Raw genomic sequence first — 18,554 nt, 5'->3', positions numbered from 1 at the left:
TGCAGACCTTGTCTGGACTAAGTAAGGGGGAAGTAAAAATACAAGCAGTATTATTTTCACTTTGGAGGTAAGAGTGCACTCACTTAGAAGTCAAGCCAAAATGATTATGTGGTCAGTTCTTACCAAGACACATAGTCCAGCTTCCCCTTTACGTGTAATAGATCTTAAACCCTAGTGATGCATTGCAAAGGAAAGAACCAGTACATGTTGTGTTTCGAGAACACTGAATCAAGGAACTCAGGATGGCTGCACATCTTTTTTGCCTGTCCAAATCCTCTCTTCTTTTTTTCCTACTCTATCCTGGGATCAGGAAGCTGAACCACATGGTTTTCTGTTGGTTTTGACAATAAAAGCCAGGAGATCTGGAGAGTGGGAAGAGAGTTCAGGGTATTTATTCCCTGGGCTCCTCAGGTTGGCTGCATGCTCTACCATGGCTATGGCTGATGGCCTTTTTCCCAAAGCTCTTTCTCTTCATGTTCTATAACTCTCTCATGTCACATCAAGACTAGAAATGATAAGCATTTCTGTCATGTATTTCTCCATTTTTCTTTTCCTAAAACCTGCCCATACCTTTGTAAATAGTTCCCTTACAAAGAAAATAGATCTCAACTTGAGTGCATCATCAATTTCCTTCTAGGATCCTGATTGTTACATGCTTTAGAATGGCTAAAATTCAAAATGCTGACAATGCCAAGTGCTGACAAGGAGGTGAAAGAACGGGAACTCTCGTCCATTGCATTGGTGGCAATGCAAAATGGTACAGCTACTTTGGAAGACAGTTTGGCAGTTTCTTACAAAACTAAACATACTCTTACCATAAGATACAGTAATTGCACCCCTTCATATTCACCCAAATGAGTTGAAAGCTTATGTGCCCCCAAAACCTGCACACAAATGTTTACAGTAGCAAAACTTGAGAGTAACCAAAATGTTCTTCAATAGGCAAATGGTAAACAAACTGTGGTACACCTATACAATAGATCATTACATAGTAACAGAAACAGATGAGCTATCAAGTCACAAAAATACATGAAGGAATTTTAAATGCATATTGCTAAGTGAAAGAAGCCAGTCTCACACTATGGAAAAGGCAAAACTATACAGCTAGCAAAAAAAAAAAAAAAATTAATCATTGTCAGGGGTTCTGGAGGAGAGAGTGAGGGATGAATACATGAAGCACACAGGGGATTTTTTAAGGCAGAGAAACTATTCTGTGTAATACTGTAATGGTGAATACATACCATTATACATTTGTCAAAACCTATAGCACGTACAACACAAAGAGTGAACCCTTAAGTTAACTATGGAGTTTAATTCATCACAATGTACCAATATTGGCTCATCAATGACAAGAAATGTACCAAACTAATGCAAGATGTTAATAACAAAGGAAACTCAATGGAAGGGTAGGGTGAGGAGGAATACGGCAACTCTCTGTCCTCTCTCTTCAATTTTTCCACACACCTGAAACGTCTCTAAAAATAAAGTCCATTAATGTTTTTTAAAAAAAACCTACACAGCCTCTTTAATTAAAAACAGTATGGTTTTAGCACATTCCTAAGTAGACCAATAAAACAGAAGAGAAAATCCAGAAACACATTCAAGTACATATGCCAGTTTGGAATATGATAAAAGGTGGTTATCTAAAATCACTGGAAAAGTGAACTTTTTAATAAATGTTCATGGGAAAACTGGATAATCATTTGGAAAAATCAGATCAATACCTCACACCATACATAGGAATAAATTCTAAATGAATCAGATCTAAATGCAAAAAAAAATAAAAACATATAAGTACTAGACAAAAACATGAGCGAATCTCTCTATGGCCTTGGTATAGGGCAATGATTCTCCCATCCATATTATCTACGTACTCAAGTCCAGCTCATATTTCATGTTAAATCTGAGTCTTCTCTGAATCTGATGCTGGCTTCCTCACCTGTCACCTACAGCACTTCCTGTCTGAATCTCACTACTTGGTTCTTGAATTACTGGTAGCCTTAGCGTCTCAAAATATACCTAAGACAGATGACCAAATCTTCTCCTCCTTTTCCTTCTACTCCTCCTCCTCCTTCATCCAAATAACATAACAAAGACCTATATAGACACCTATTGCTCAATGGATACTTGTACATTGATTAATTTCTAGAAATCATTGACTTTTGACTTTTCACTACCCACTAGATGCCTACTGCAGCCCCTGTTGGAAGCATTTTGCAATGCCCCAGAGCACTTTCCCCCTTCACTTACCAGCATCATGTTCACAGACTGGGCCATCACCTTGACATATGTTTTCAGGATGTTAAAATGGAAGGCAGGAGTTAGTAGGTGACGGTGCTGGAACCACTTGGGCCCTTCTAGACTCAATAGTCCTTTTCCTTGAGAAATAAAAGGCACAAACATTCATGCCATTTTATTGGATGAAATGAAGAAGAGGAGATGAGGAACACAGACAGCATAGAGTGACTGTGACCCACAGGTAGTCGTGAAACAGTGGAATATCATATGTTATGATGGAGGTGAGTTTTGATGCTTACATCTGGGATGGATGTGTTTAACACGATGAGAAAGAGTTCTGAAGTCTAAGTTTCAAAGCCCAGCAACATGACAGTACTAATCCCCAAATTACCAATTACTACCTATGTAGTAACTGAGCGAGTTACTTAACCTTCCTGAGGCTTGGTTTCCTCAGCAATGAAGCATGACAGTAAAAACCTACTTCACTGTGTTGCTGTGCAGATGAAATGAAGGTGCATACGTAAGGGACCCAACCCATTCCCCAGCTCACAGTAAAAACACAACAAATAAATTCATCTCCTATCCACTCCCAACCAATCCATAAAATATACTGTGAACATAAATTCACAAGGAACTAGACAAGAGTGTCCGCTCTGTCCCCAGATATCTCACCTTGAACCCTGGTCTATGAATGATACAAGACTTATCAAGGCTTGTGCTTCACAATCTTCTACTGCCAGAATAGTCATTACAGATTTGGCTTCAAAAGAAGTTTCAAGCTTATTAATACATAACTGACAACATTCTCTGAGCTCTTACAACATGCCAAGCTCTGATGCATCATCTAGAGCTGGTGCAGTGCTGCCCATTACACTAAGTGCTGAAAATATGTGTCATTTAATCCCCACAACAGCCCAGCAGTGTGACTCTCACCCTCATTTTCAAAGATGAGGAAGCCGAGACATAGAGAGAGTAAATGACTTCCCCAAGATTACATTTGTCTAGTCAGTGGGGATGGGGAGCAGGATTCAAATCTAAAGAGTTCTGTATACAAGCCTCTATTCTTTCATTTAATTCCTTCCTTGCCTAATATAAATACCAATTATTACAACTAAAGAGTTTAATTTATCTGCTCACAAAATATTGTTAAACTGTATTTTAGAGCAAAATTTACTGATTTTTATATAGAAATAAAGAAATTCCTAAAAGAAAGAAAAAGATCCAGGGAAATAAGAAAGAAGAAAAGATTTTTTAAAAAAAAAGAAAGGAATGGCCAGACTGCAATTTAAAGAAGAGCAAGGTCAGATTCACATATATACTGCCTTGAGAATGGGACTTGGGGAGAGAAATGGATGAAGAGACTTTCTCACAACTTGTGTTGTGTTGACCTGAGAGCTCCCCTTTGACCTCCCCCTTAGATAACTTTCAGAATCATTCTACCCCACTTTTAATGCTCTTGGATTTAGATTTGAGTTTCTCAGGCATAGTCTACTATGAAAAGAGGACTTCAAGCAAGAGTGGGTTACACCTCTCATTCGCAAATACATACACATACCCGGAATTAAGAACTTGCACACGTACTGGGACTCAGGATCTGCAAAGTCAAGCAGAGGAAACAAAAGACAGCGTTAGAGAGAGCCTTCAAAACCAGTTAGTCAGTGAAGGTTTTCTTCATTCGGCTGCACTACCCTCAAATAGTGAGCAAAAAGGAGCCCAGGGCTAACTCCCTGCAGCCCTTGGCAGCCGGAGAAACCAGAAATCTTGGTTCAGGCAGAGAATAGCAAGCCCCAGAACGGAGACGGGTACACAAACCCAGATTCTTCCCTTGTTTATGTTTCCTCCCACAGAAACAGATTGCCTGTTGTTGCAAAGTTTCCAGAACAGGAGTTGGGACCACATATATACTTTTTCATAGGCAAATTAACTATTAGAGCAGGGGCTGCAGACACCGAATAGTGGGGCATGAATGCCTCTTGGTTTTCTTGTAAAGCCTAACGTGGAGGTGTTTAACAGCTCTTGTCCTTAGGAGGTGACCATGAGACAAATCAGACCAGGGAGACTGGGAAACATGGAGACGTTCAGGGAAAGGTCGTTTTCTTTTATTAGGTTTTACTAAGGGTGATGGATACAATGGCACAAGAAAGAAGATTAGAATATGAGACCCTCATTTTACAAAGCTGACAGAACAAAAACTAGACGTTTGGTGTTGTGTTGAGATAAGCCACAATGCATTGGATGGGGAGGTAGATGACCAATGCCCCAGAAGGGTACATAGTTGAGAAATATGCAGAAAGGAAAACCAAAATTTGGATGACAGTCAAGAGGTTTACTGGTAAATTCATGATTTAGCATTAGGGTTTACATACTGAAGTCACAGAGGCAGAGCTACTCCTGATTTCCCCTGAAGACTTGTGCTCGAGAAAGGAGGTGGGTGTGGGGTGTGCTGCCGACGCTGAAGTCACAAAACCAAAAAAAGGTAAAGGAAGCCCATGGCGAGTTTGGTAATGCCAGCTGGGCTTTAAGGTACACTGACTTCAGAGGACCCATGGAGTCCTGAACTAGACAAGGGACTGGGGAGGATGTGGGAATCCCCTTCGGTACAGATGGGAAACTTGTTACCTTGCTATGCATGCTCCAGTGTCTCTTAAAGGCCTAACACTAATCTTTGCTTCAGAATTCTGGGTACTGTGCATTAAACTCCTAGGAGGATTGGGTCCCTGACATTTGCCCCTTTTCTTATCTGTTTTGCTCAGAAATGTCTTTGCATAATCTGAGTCATAGATAAAGAAAAATGCATTAAAGGGCCCAACCCAGCAAGGGAAAACAAAAGGATATTTTTCAACAACTTCCTCAAGCTTCTCCATTTTATCATCCTGAAGAAACTGCAGTGAAAAAAGTAAAGAAAATTAGAGAACCTGCCAGGCTGGAATGTCTCCTCTCACAGACACAATCTGAGTTTGGGGCCTGGATAGGGTTGCACAGACAGAGGAGATTGACCCCTTTTCTGGAAGTGAGTGATCATGCTTTCTTAGAGATTTCTAAGCTTGAGAGATAATTTTCTAAACAAGGATACTGTATTTACCTTCTCAATAGAGGTATAAGTTATGCCCCCAGACCAAGTCACTGTGGAATGACATATACGGTGAGCTATTTTCCCAACAGAGCATGACGTGAGCCGAGTCACATTCTCACCTGCCAACATCCCAATATCACACACTTAGATGAGGAGTGGGGTCTGCAGGCCAAAAGAGATGTCGTTTCTATGTGGGAGGCAGTTAGTCAATTGAAAATGACCCACCATCCAGCTCACTGTTCCTTCTCCCTATTCCTCTCTCTAATCATGGTCATTCATTCTTTCTCATGACTTAAGAGTAAATACTTCTCTCTAAAAACATGCCAATTCTATCTACAAAGAAAATCTAATTCTTTCCCAATACAACAGTAGAAGGCCTGTTTATACAGGTATCTGAAGCTTGAAGCAAACTCAAGTCCAAAATTCTCAGCTTCTAACATTTATAAATTACAGTGCAAATAATACCATCAGAGAAGGACATTTTGCTTTTATAAGCAGATTAATAATGGCTCATTTAAATAGTCCTCTAAATCATCAAAAATAAAATTCATTTAACTTTGTTTGTTGTGTAAAGTGGAGGGCACCTGCATGCATGTGTTTGAATGTGCATGTCCACACACTTGAGCATAATCAAGGGGTCATCCCCACCTGCAAAGAAATCTTAAGGCTGGCAAATTCTTCCTTGTGTTCTTATCCTCAGAAGAGGTAAAAGACCCAATTTCCTGCTGTCAGTGAGCCACTGTAACCCAAGAAGTGCTCTCTGGGTAGTTTAGAGCCACTAAAAAGTTGAGTATCTTGAAATCTAGTTCCCGAAATGCTGCAGGCTCTTTTTTGCTAACATTCCCACAATCAAGCCAGTGACAAGAACCCACTGACTACCCAGAAAGGTGGTTTCCAAGAATGTGAATATTTATTCACTTATACATTCACAAACAACAAACAAACAAACGTTTACTGAGTGCCTATTGCATATGCCAGGCAATCGAGACACAGAGAAACATAAGTAAGACGAAGTCCTTGCCTTCATGGAAATTATAACCTAACATGAAGATTGTTTAGGTCAAAAATTGTCACGGACATCCCCAGCAACATGAAAGTATTTGGTTACATTTTTAGTAACTCTCGACTGGACAAAAAGGACAGAAAGCTTATTTTTTGTTAAAAATTGAATTTTATTTATATCAAATTAACACATTGTAAAAATTCATGATTTATAATGAAAAATACCAGTCTCCTATTCAAGTAGAACCATCTGAGTGTCTCTGTAACAGAGTTAATGGCTTTCAAGTCTTTAACTATTTATTCTAATATTTACCTCCTTATTTCTAAGTATCAAACATATATGGCTAGTTCTTGATTTTTTAATTTAGATAGTACCTTTTGACTCTCTACACTAGAAAATGAGCATTTTGCTTACTCATACTAACCCATAATCTCCTACATTCACTCCCATAATTCCTTTCCCCCATTCTTCTAGTGCAGATATAGTAATCATTTTTGTTGAATCAATATTGATGTTTACATGTTTATGGCTATATAAATATTACGCATAGATAAGCCATGTGGACTACTATGAGTATTACATTTTCCTTCTTACACAACTTTTTGTTTTTGTCAAAGGTAATATTGCCTTGTTTTTTGTTTACTTAGTTTTCTATAGTTTTTTTTTAAAGGATAATTTATTATACTTATGTGTGGGGTACAAAGCTGACTTTCAGTAGTTGTGTACAACATGTGATGGTCAGATCAGCATAGTTAGCTTATTCATCATTACAGTACATAATCATTCTTCGTGTCCTTTAACCGATTTCTTGTTAACCCTCCTTCCTCTCCTCCTCCCCTCCCCTTTTCCACCTCTAGTAACCACAGTTCTTTTCTCTCTTTCAAAAAGTTTAATGCATTATTGTGATTGTTGTTTCTTTCTTTATCTCTCTCTGTGTCTCTTTATTGTTTATTTGTTTATTTATGGATTCAGCTCCCACTTATGAGTGAGGACATGTGGTATTTCTCTTTCTGCACCTGGGTTGTTTCACTTAGCATAATTTTATCCAGGCTCATCCATGTTGCTGCAAATGGCAGAGTTTCATTCTTTTTTATGGCTGAGTAGTATTCCACTTTGTATATATACCACATTTTCCTTATCCAGTCATCCTTTGATGGGCACTTAGGTTGGTTCTGTAGCCTAGCTATTGTAAATAGAGATGCAATAAACATGGGAGTGCAGGTATCCCTTCGACATGATCATTTCCAATCCTCTGGCTATATAGCCAGTAGTGGGATTGCTGGATCATAGGGTAGTTCTATCTGTAGTTGTTTGAGAAACCTCCATACTGTTCTCCATAATAGCTGTACTAATTTACCATCACACCAACAGTGCAGAAGGGTTCTCCTTTCTCCACATCCTCGCCAGCATTTGTTATTCTCAGTCTTTTTCATTATAGCCAGTCTAACTAGGGTGAGATGATATTTCAAAGTGGTCTTGATTTGCATTTCCCGGATGCTGAGTGATGTTGAGCATTTTTTCATGTGTCTGTTGGCCATTTGTATGTCCTCCTTTGAGAAATGTCTATTCAGCTCCTTTGACCATTTTTTTAATTGGATTATTTGGTTTTTTACTGTAAAGTTATTATGAATCCTGTAATATATATATAAATTAATTTATACTTCTTCAACCCCACAACAACATGGAAATACATTTTAAAATAGGAATTACAAGTTTTGGAAACATTGCTCAAAAGTGTTCAAAAAAATGCATAGTGCCCCCCAAAATAGTAATAGCCAACATTTAACAAGCACTGCTATGAACTAAGTTCTGCTTAGTGATTTCCATGTTTTATATCATTTAATATTTATATCAGGAACACGAGAAAGTAGACACAATTACAATCCCTATTTTACAGATGAGGAAATTAAGCCTTAGAGACTAGGTTAACTAATCTTTCCAAGATTGCACAGCTGGCAACCAGTAGTAAGGACTCAAATTCAGATTTAACTCTGGAGTCCAAGTGCTTTACTACTTAACTACACAGATGTTCCCTGCATTATATCCAAGTACACACACACACACACACACACCAAAGACACACCTGCTTAGATATCCTAGATCCCACATGCTGGCTAGGTTTCACTGACCTACTGAATAAATGTCAAACCATCTGGCTTATTCTATACAGTCAATAGATCTTTGACCAAATGAATTTGTTTAGCACCTAATTTATTTGTACTTTCAAGAAAATATTCATTGAGCACCTACTATGCACCAGGAACTGTCCAACCACTGGATTTATAGTAGTGAACAAAGACCCTTCGCTTATGTATTTTATATTTTATTGGGGGGTAGATAATACCCCCAGCAAGCAAAAGAGTACACAATATAGTATCAGAGGGTAATAAGTGCCAAGATAATAAAAACAGAATTAGGGAATAGAGACCACTGGAGGCCCTATATTAGTTTGAGTGGTCAGGGCAGGCCTCTCTCAGGGGATGACGTGTTCAATGGCCTGAAAAAAGTGTAGGGAGGGCATTCTAACCATGGATGATCATGTTCAAATCTCTCAGGGAGAAATTTGATTGTCATGTCTAAGGAAAAGTGAGAAGACCAGTGTGACAGAGCAAGAAATGAAATTTCTTGTTTTATAGGGACCTTTCCCTACACACACCTTCTCCTTCTGGAACATTATGACTATACTTAAAATGTGATTGTCTGTGTAAAATAGTTCCATCCTTTTCTTGTGACTTCCTGAGTAGTGCATCAGCAAAAGGAACCTGACCTGGGTAAATGGGCAGGGTTGGTAATGTTAGACAGCTTGACATGTCAACCATCTCTAATCTGAAAAATTATGATACAAGCCTCTCTAAAACACAAAAAATAATTTAGTGATACTCAAGAGGAAATATGGACTTTAAAGCACCATGAATATAATAAACAACCTGTAATGAAATTAAAACACAATAGTATCAGAAAGAATAAAACACTCAGGAATAAATATTTTTCTAAATGCAAAACCTATACTCTTAAAACTGCAAAACATTGTTAAAAAAATATTCAAGAAGACCTAAATAAATGGAAAGATATCCCATGTTTATGGATTGAAAGACTTAATATCATTAAGATGGTAACACTCCCCAAATAGACCTAAAGATTCAATGCAATTCCTATGAGAACCCCAGGTGGCTTCTTTGTAGAAACTGGCAGGCTGATCCTAAAATTCATATACAAACTCAAGGATCCAGAACTACGTAAGTCATCTTGAAAGAGAACAATATCAGAGGACTCCCGCTTCCTGATTTCAAAGCTTACTACAAAGCAACAGTAATTAAGGCAGTGTGGTACTGGCATAACTACAAACATATAGGTCAATGGAATAGAAGTGAAAACTCAGAAACAGACTTCATGCTTATGGTCAATTGATTTTTGACAAGGGCCCAAAACAATTCAATGGGGAAAGAATAGTCTTTTAAACAAATGGTGCTGGGACAACTGGATATCCACATGCAAAAGAATGAAGTTTTATGACTATCCCACACAAAATACAAAAAGCTAAATGTAAAAGCTAAAACTATAAAACTCTTAGAAGAAAACATAGGAATTTGACTTTGGATTTGATAATGGTTTCTTCATATGACAACAAAACCAAAAAAAAGAAAAGAAAAGAAAAGAAAGAAAGATAAATTGGACTTCATTAAAATTCAAAACTTTTGTTCTCCAAATGACACTACAAAGAAAGTGAAAACACAACCCACAGAATGGGAGACTATATTTGCAACGCATATATCTGAGAAGAGACTTGTATCTGGACTACATGAAAAAACCTCTTATATCTCAATAATAAAAGACACATAACCCAATTAAAAATGGGTAAGTGGGGCCGAGCCCGTGGCACACTCGGGAGAGTGCGGCGCTGGGAGCACAGCGACGCTCCCGCCGCGGGTTCGGATCCTGTATAGGACTGGCTGGTGCACTCACTGGCTGAGCGCCGGTCACGAAAAAGACAAAAAAATAAAAATAAAAATAAATAAATAAATAAATAAAAATAAAAATGGGTAAGTGATGTGAATATACATTTCTCCAAAGAAGATATACAAATGGCCAACAAGAAATACGAAAATATGTTCAATATCATCAGTAATCAGGGAAATGCAAATCAAAATCACGAGATAACACTTTAATACTAAGATGGCTGTAATCAAAAAGACAGATAACAAATGTTGAAAAAGATGTGGAAAAATTGGGACCTTCATACATGGCTATTGGGAAGGTAAAATGGTGCAGCCACTTTGGAAAACAGTCTGGCAGCTCCTTAAAAAGTTAAACATAAAGTTACCATTTAACCCAGCAATTGGTGGAGGGCTGCTTCTGGGTGGGGGGGTGTGAAATCCCCAGCACTTCTGGCCTGTTATGCAGGTAGCAAAGCAGGCTCCACTGGCCAGGGAAAGCCCTCAGGTTAATAAATGCAGGTGCTGATTATGGTGTGCACTGAAGTTAAGAATGAAGAATTATGGACAGTCCACCAACAATGAACATTACAATTTCTTTGATACTTCTCCTTCCCCTCCCCCTCTCAATTTCTCTCTTCTCTCTTTCTGGGACCCCTATTGTTTGGATCCTGAAACTCCTGGATTGAACCTCTATGTTTAAAAAAATCTTTGCAACTTGATTTTATCTTCCTACAATTTCAACTGCAAAGATTTTTTTTAAATCTCGCTGGCATAATTTTAATTTCCAAGAGCTGTATCTTCTCCATTTGTTCTTGCATCAATTGCCTTATAATGCATGAAAACACCACACTAAAACTTAGTGGCTTAAGACAACAACATTTATTTAGCCCATGATTCTGTGGGTCGGCAGTTCAGGCTGGGCTAGGCTATGAGGTTTTGCAGTTCTGGGCTAGAATCAGTTGACTTTGGCTGGGCATCTGTGGTTAGCTGCTGGATTAAGTAAAGGTTGGCTGCCATTTCGAGTGCTTTGGTTCTCTTCCACCTGTTCCATTTTCTTTCAGCAGACTAGCTGGCAAGCCTGGCCTAGCTCACATAGTGTCAGGTCCCAAGAATAGGAAGAGGGCAGGTCTCAACATGCAAGTGCTGTTGAGTGGGGCACTAAGGATGTTTGGAAGTCTTGCACACATGGTGAGAACTTTCGTGGAGAGCGTCCTGATAGCAAACCTGTTGGATGACCTGAGATATGTATCTTTCTTCTGTTTCTTAGGGAAGACTCTGCCTTTCTTCTACTTAGTAAGATGCCAGGTGACTGCTGGCATTCTGGGAGCAGGGAAAGAAAGGGAGCTAGAAAATCTAATCACGCGTTAGGCAATCCTTCACTTAATCCCCTATTTTTAGCTCAATGCCTCACCCCTACCTTAAACAATGCCTGGTTTCTTCAAGTCCCAAAGCCTCTCTGGTTTAGTTTCTCCTGAAAATTAACCTCTGATGTCTTGTGAAATTTAAGTAGGTGTTACATGGGGCGAGGGAAGAGACCTGGGGTTGAACAAGCCCTTCCTTTAGCCTACTTCTTCTTTAAGTTATTGCTCTGAATGTTAACATTTTTTTCTTTCAACCTATTGACTTTTTCTAAACTTCTCATTCTTGAACTTCCAATTACTCTATTTCTAATCAGAGTTTGATTTCCATCCCCATTCCTCTCAGCATCTGGAATTAAGAAGGAGCAGTCAATCAGAAGTTGGGAAAAACTGAAAATGGTCCAACAGATCTGTTCTACCAACTACTGAGAGTGATGGGTTAAAGCAATGCTTCTCAAGCCATCTGTGGTGAAGAACCAGTTTATCTCCAGTCTATTGTGTACTTTTACTTTCGTGAAAAATAGTAAGAAATTACAGCAATGTCAGGTTGCTATAATATTTTCTAAATGCTTATGCTCAGTTTCTATAATTATCTCATTATGGACTGTTCTGTGGACCATGCTTTGAGTAGTACTGTGTTAAGTCTTCCACTCTGATTGTGAATTTCTTTATTTCTTTTTCTAGTTCTAATGTCCATTTTTGCTTTATCAATTTTGAAGCTATAGTATAGTGTGAAAACATATTTTACAATTTTTTTTTTTGGTGGAAAACCTTTTATTTTTATATTTTTAAAGTTCTGACTTCCGGTCAAGATGGCAGAATAGACGGTCCCCAGCATCACTCTCTCTCACAAATCAACCAATTTACAACTATAAAAAAGCAATGAGAGGCAAGCTGGGGCTGCTAGAGCTCAGGAGAAGAGGAGGAGAGACCTATGGAGTGCATGAAGGTGGGAGAAGCCATGATGAGAGAAAGAAAAAACCCCTCAGACCGTTTTGAATCCCGGCTGTTTCCAGGCTGGAACTGCTGAGTGCACGGAGCAGGAGCTGGAAAAAAGCCGCAGTTGTGCCTTTCAGATGAATTTGCTTGGAAGCGACAGGGGAGAAGAGGGCCTTGGTGGCCCCCAGGACAGCAAGACCACTAATAGGGTTCCTGTGGACCCACATAGGAGCAAGGAGCCACAAGAACTGAACAAAAGGCTGGTGAGTCATTGCAAGGGACCAGCACATGGCCCGTCCCATGGGAAGTGTATGTAGCACGAGCAGTGGGGGAGACAGGCCCACCAGGAAAACACTGGGACACAGCAAGGACAGCAGATCTGTACCCCAATCAGCATAGCACCACTCAGAAGAGACTAGTCAAGAATATAGAATTGCATGGGGTGCAGTTTGATGAAAAGACTCAGGCCCAGACAATTGTTTCTACACAACCCAGGTGAACCAGATTTCACTAGAACTGGAAGTACCTATAAAATCAACCATTAAAACCTGAGCTGCACAAAAAGCCTTCCCTAGGGAATCAGCAGCAAAGCAGCAATTTAGCTTAACCACAGAGCTAAAGTGCTGGTCCCCACAGGAAGTTCCCCCATTTTAAATGTAAGCAAAGGACAACAAATTAGTTCCAGCGCAGAGTTTAAATGGTGGAAACAGCAACTAATCCAACATAGAAATGAAAGGAAAAAAAGTACCCGCAACCACAGACAAAGTTTGATATTAATTAGTAAAGGTCTCATTTCACAAAAGAACACCTATAACACCCAGAAGGACCGAAGTCCCTGGGCTACCAAGCCAGAAAGGGAGGAGGGCAGGGGGCCTCAGCAATGCCCCCCAGACACTTCCAACCAATCCTGAGGGTGGGGTATGAGGGCCTCGGCCATGTCCCTAAACATACACAGCCAGCCCAGTGATGACCAACAAGACACGGCAGAAAGCACTCCAGACTTTCCTAGCTGGGGCAGTGGGGGGCCTCAGGCCTCAGCCTTGCCCCAGCAACACCTGCAGTCAGCCCAGTGGCAACCACCGAGCCACCACAGAAAGTGCCCTGGGCTCTCCCGAGCCAGGGTGGTGGGGGACCTCAGGCCTCGGCCATGCCCCTGCAACACCCACAGTCAGCCCTGCAGCAACCACCGAGCCACCATGGGATGCGACCTGGCTCTCCCAACCTGTGGTGGTGGGGGGCCAAGAGCCTCAACCACGCCACCCCAACACATGCAGCCAGCCCAGTGATGACCACCAAGTTGCAGCAAGAAGGGCCCCAGGTTCCCGAGCTGGGATGGTGGAGGGCAAGGACTTTTGCTGCACACCCCTGACATCTGCATCCAGCCTGGCAATGAGCAAGCCACCACTGGAAGCCCCATGGTCTCCCCTGTGGGAATGAAAGGGATGCCACAGGCCTCCATCCCGCCCCTCCTCCTTCTTCCTTCTTTCATCCCATTTCCTTCCCCTTTCCCCTCTTCCTCTCCCTCCCAACAGCTCCACAACAACATCCTAGAATGTAAAAAGTAATATTACTAAAATCACATTTTTAAAAAATGAATCAGGAGTGGGAGTGGATTTAGAAAAAAGGAGAGACCAAAATATAACAGCTCCATCTACTTGACAAATTATTTTAGTTTAATTTTATTTTATTTTACTTCTCAAAATACATTGTACTTGATTTTCATGCCCCTTTACCTGTTCCTCTCTACCACCTCCCCTCCCCCCCAACATCATATCTGTACACTTGACTTAAATATTTCAAGGAATTTTTGTGGTTATTCTGTCTTCTTCCCCTATCCCCAACGTTTATATGTTTGTGTGTTTATTTATTCATTAATTTTTAGTTCCCACATATAAGTGAGAACATGGTATTTCTCTTTCTGTGCCTGACTGTTTCACCTAATATAATTTTCTCTAAGTCCATCCATGTTGTTGCAAATGGTAGTATTTCATTCTTTTTTATACCAGAGTAGTATTCCATTGTGTAGAAGTACCACAGTTTCCTTATCCACTCATCAGATGATGGACATGTGGGCTGGTTCCAGCTCTTAGCTATTGTGTATAGAGCTGCAATAAACATTGGAGTACAGGTATCCCTTCGGCATGATGATCTCCATTCCTGTGGGTATATTCCCAGCAGTGGAATCACTGGGTCATATGGTAGACCTACCTGTAATTGTTTCAGGAACCACCATATCATTTTCCATAAAGGCTGCACCATTTTGCAGACCCACCAACAGTGGATGAGAGTTCCTTTTTCTCCACAATCTCTCCAGCACTTATCATTCTCAGTCTTTTGGATGTTAACCATCCTAACCGGAGTGAGATGGTATCTCAGTGTGGTTTTGATTTGCATTTCCCAGATGTTGAGTGATATTGAGCACTTTTTCATGTGTCTGTTGGTCATTCGTATCTCTTCCCTTATGAAATGCCTGTTCAGCTTCTTTGCCCATTTTTTAATTGGGTTATTTGTTTTTTTGCTGTAAAGTTGTTTGAGATCCTTGTATATTCTCAATATTAACCCTTTGTCAGATGTATATTTTGCAAATATTTTCTCCCACTCTGTTGGTTGGTTTTTTACTCTGTTGATTGTTTCTTTTGCTGTGCAGAAGCTTTTTAGTTTGATATAATCCCATTTGTTTATTTTACCTTTAGTTTCCTGTGCTTTTTGGGTCCTATTCATGAATTCTGTACCCACTCCTACTTCCTGGAGTGTTTCCCCTATGTTTTCTTTAAGGAGTTTCATTGTTCCAGGATGTATATTTAATTCTTTAATCCATTCTGAGTTGATTTTGGTATATGGTGAAACGTACGGGTCTAGTTTCATTCTCCTACATATGAGTATCCAGTTCTCCCAGCACCAATTGTTAAAAAGGCAGTCTCTTCCCCAGTATGTAGACGTCTTGCTTCTGTCAAAGATCAGATGGCTGTAGGCATATGGGTTAATTTCTGGGTTTTCTATTCTGTTCCATTCATCCAAGTGTCTGTTTTTATGCCAGTACCATGCTGTTCTCGTTATTACAGCTTTGTAATATAGTTTAAAGTCAGGTAATGTTGTGCCTTCAACTTTATTTTTTTTGCTCAGGATTGCGTGGTCTTTTGTTGTTCCATATAAATGTCTGGATAGCTTTTTCCATCTCAGAGAAAAATGTCATTGAAATTTTTATGGTAATTACATTGAATCTGTAGATCACTTTGGGTAATACAGACATTTTCACAATGTTAATTCTTCCAATCCAAGAGCATGGGATATCTTTCCATCTTCTTGTGTCCTCTTTAATTTCTCTCAGCAGTGATTTGTAGAGATTTTTCACATCTTTGGTCAGCTTTATTACTAAATATTTTATTTTTTAGGTGGCTACTGTAAATGGGCTAGCTTTCTTGATTTCTTTTTCTGCATGTTCACTGGTGGAGTATAGAAATGCTACTGATTTTTCTGTGTTGATTTTGTATCCTGTAACTTTGCTGAAATCATTTATCAACTCTAGGAGTTTTTTTATAGAGGCTTTAGGCTGTTCAATATATAGGATCATATCATCTGCAAACAGAGACAGTTTGACTTCATCCTTTCCAATCTGGATGCTCTTTATTTCCTTCTCTTTTCTGACTGCTCTGGCTAGTACACCCAATGCTATGTTGAATAGGAGTGGTGAGAGTGGGCATCCTTGTCTAGTTCCTGTTGTTAAGGGAAAAGCTTTTAGCTTTTCCCCATTCAGGATGATATTGGCAGTGGACTTATTGTACATGGCTTTAATTATGTTGAGATACTTTCCGTCTATGCCTAACTTGTAGAGAGTCTTTATCATGAAAGGATGTTGAATTTTGTCAAGTGCTTTTTCAGCATCAATAGAGATGATCATGTGGTTTTTGTCTTTGCTTTTATTAACGTGGTGTATCACATTTATTGGTTTACGTATGTTGAACCAACCTTGCATTCCTGGGATGAATCCCACTTGATCATGGTGTATAATTTTGTGTATGTGCTGCTGTATTCTGTTAGCTAGTATTTTATTGAGGATTTTTGCATCTATATTCATCAAGGATATTGGCCTGTAGTTTTCTATTTTTGATGCATCTTTGTCTGGTTTTGGTATCAAGGTGATATTTGCCTCATAGAATGAGATTGGGAGAATGGCCTCTGTTTCAGTCTTTTGGAAGTTTGTAAAGAATTGGTATCAGTTCCTCTCTGAAGATTTGGTAGAACTCTGCAGTGATCCCGTCTGGTCCTGGGCTTTTCTTTGTTGGGAGCCTTCTGATAACAGCTTCAATCTCTTTTATTGTTATCGGCTGTTCAGACATTCTATATCTTCTTGGCTCACTTTTGGTAATTTGTATGCATCCAGAAATTTATCCATTTCCTCCAGATTTTCAAATTTGTCGGCATATAGATATTTATAGTAGTCTCTAAGGATTCCTTGTATTTCTGAGGTGTCAGTTGTAATTTCACCTTTTTCATTTCTAATTTTTTTTAGTTAGGTCTTCTCTCTTCTTAGTCTTGCTAAAGGTTTGTCGATTTTATTAATCTTTTCAAAAAACCAACTTTTTGTTTCATTGATCTTTTGTATTGTTTTTCATATTTCTATTTCATTTAGTTCTGCTCTGATCTTAATTATTTCTTTCTGCCTACTAACTTTGGGTTTGGATTGTACTTGTTTTTCTAGATCTTTAAGGTGAAGTGATAGGTTATTTATTTGCCATCTTTCCCTTCTTCTGAAGTCAGCATTTAATGCAATAAATTTCCCCATTAATACTGCTTTTGCAGTATCCCACAGGTTTTGGTATGATGTATCATTATTTTCATTAGTTTCAATTAATTTTTTGACTTCCTGTTTAATTTCTTCTTGGACCCACATGTCATTAAATTTCAATCAATTTACTCTGGTTAGAACGGACTAAAGGGTGCCAACCACTGTGTTTGAGTTAGCATATTTTCTTCAATTAATAAGTATTATTTAGAATAACATACTATTTTTTAAGCAATACATGTGGAGGCTTTTTACAATGCAGCCCATAAATGTAAGAGATTGGCGAAGCAATTAGAGACAGACCTGAGTTACACCTTGCTTTCTTTTCCAACATCCAGGTTATTTAAATAGTTTCCTCCCAGTCCCCAAGGCTTCCTCCCTCACTAAAGAGCCCTTTCCCTGTAGGGCTGCGGGACAGCGAGTCTCTAGAGTGATGTGAAGCTGCTGAGAGCCACAGGCTGGGCCCCGTAGGTCTGTGCAGGAGGGAGGCTCAGGAGGCAGGGAAGGAAGCAGCCGCCTCTCAGCCCGCCGGTCTCCTCTGCAGCCTCCTCCTCCGCCCCTCCTTCCATCTACCTTCTGGTGCCCGTGGAACCAGTGGGTGGGGGGCACGGGGAAGGCGCGCAGGTCCCGCAGCAGCCGCTGCCTCCGCAGGTAGAGCTTGATGGCCTGCAGCAGCCCCAGGGCCAGGCCGAACACGAACGCCAGGTAAAAGGGCCGCGTCCAGTGCGCCTCCAGCCACGAGGACTCCATCGCTGTGCGCAGCGCCGGATGCGCGCGGTCTCTGGCGGTCGGGGCGAGGGTGCGCTGTCTCTAGCCCAGAGCTGGCGGGGGTCACCCAGCCTACAGCCTCGCTGAGCCCTCCACGAAGCTCCCTGTTCCTGGGGGAGGAGGAGGAGCAGAGGGAGGGGCGGCTCAGGCCGGGCAAGAGGAGGCAGGCGCGCGGTCCTGGATTTCCACCCCTCGTCAACTGCTGCCCCCCTTCACTCAGGCAGACTTCTTATACCCGCCTGGAGTGTCATATGTGAAGCGTGACAGTTCGTAATCACGGAAGAGCTGAATTTAGATTTTTATTTTGAAATAATACCCAGGCCTCCCTCCACATCATTCCCTGAGCCCTCTGGTCTCAGGAAGCCCCACCCTCCCCCGGGAGTACCTCACCTGGCGTCTAGTACATGGCTTTGGCATAGTCGGGCTCATAGATGTATATACAGGAAGCCAATCAACT

The 18,554-nt window shown here is 40.4% G+C and overlaps 1 pseudogene; it reads right to left on the bottom strand.

Annotated features, from left to right (window-relative positions):
* Nucleotides 1-18,079, bottom strand: part of LOC134384126 (cytochrome P450 4X1-like) — a 93,677-nt pseudogene extending 75,598 nt beyond the window's left edge.
* Between the last annotated feature and the right edge of the window lie 475 nt (nucleotides 18,080-18,554).

The sequence above is a fragment of the Cynocephalus volans genome, chromosome 8 (assembly GCF_027409185.1).
Source record: "Cynocephalus volans isolate mCynVol1 chromosome 8, mCynVol1.pri, whole genome shotgun sequence".
In the NCBI taxonomy this organism is placed as follows: domain Eukaryota; kingdom Metazoa; phylum Chordata; class Mammalia; order Dermoptera; family Cynocephalidae; genus Cynocephalus; species Cynocephalus volans.
This window is presented reverse-complemented; position numbering and strand designations above follow the sequence as displayed.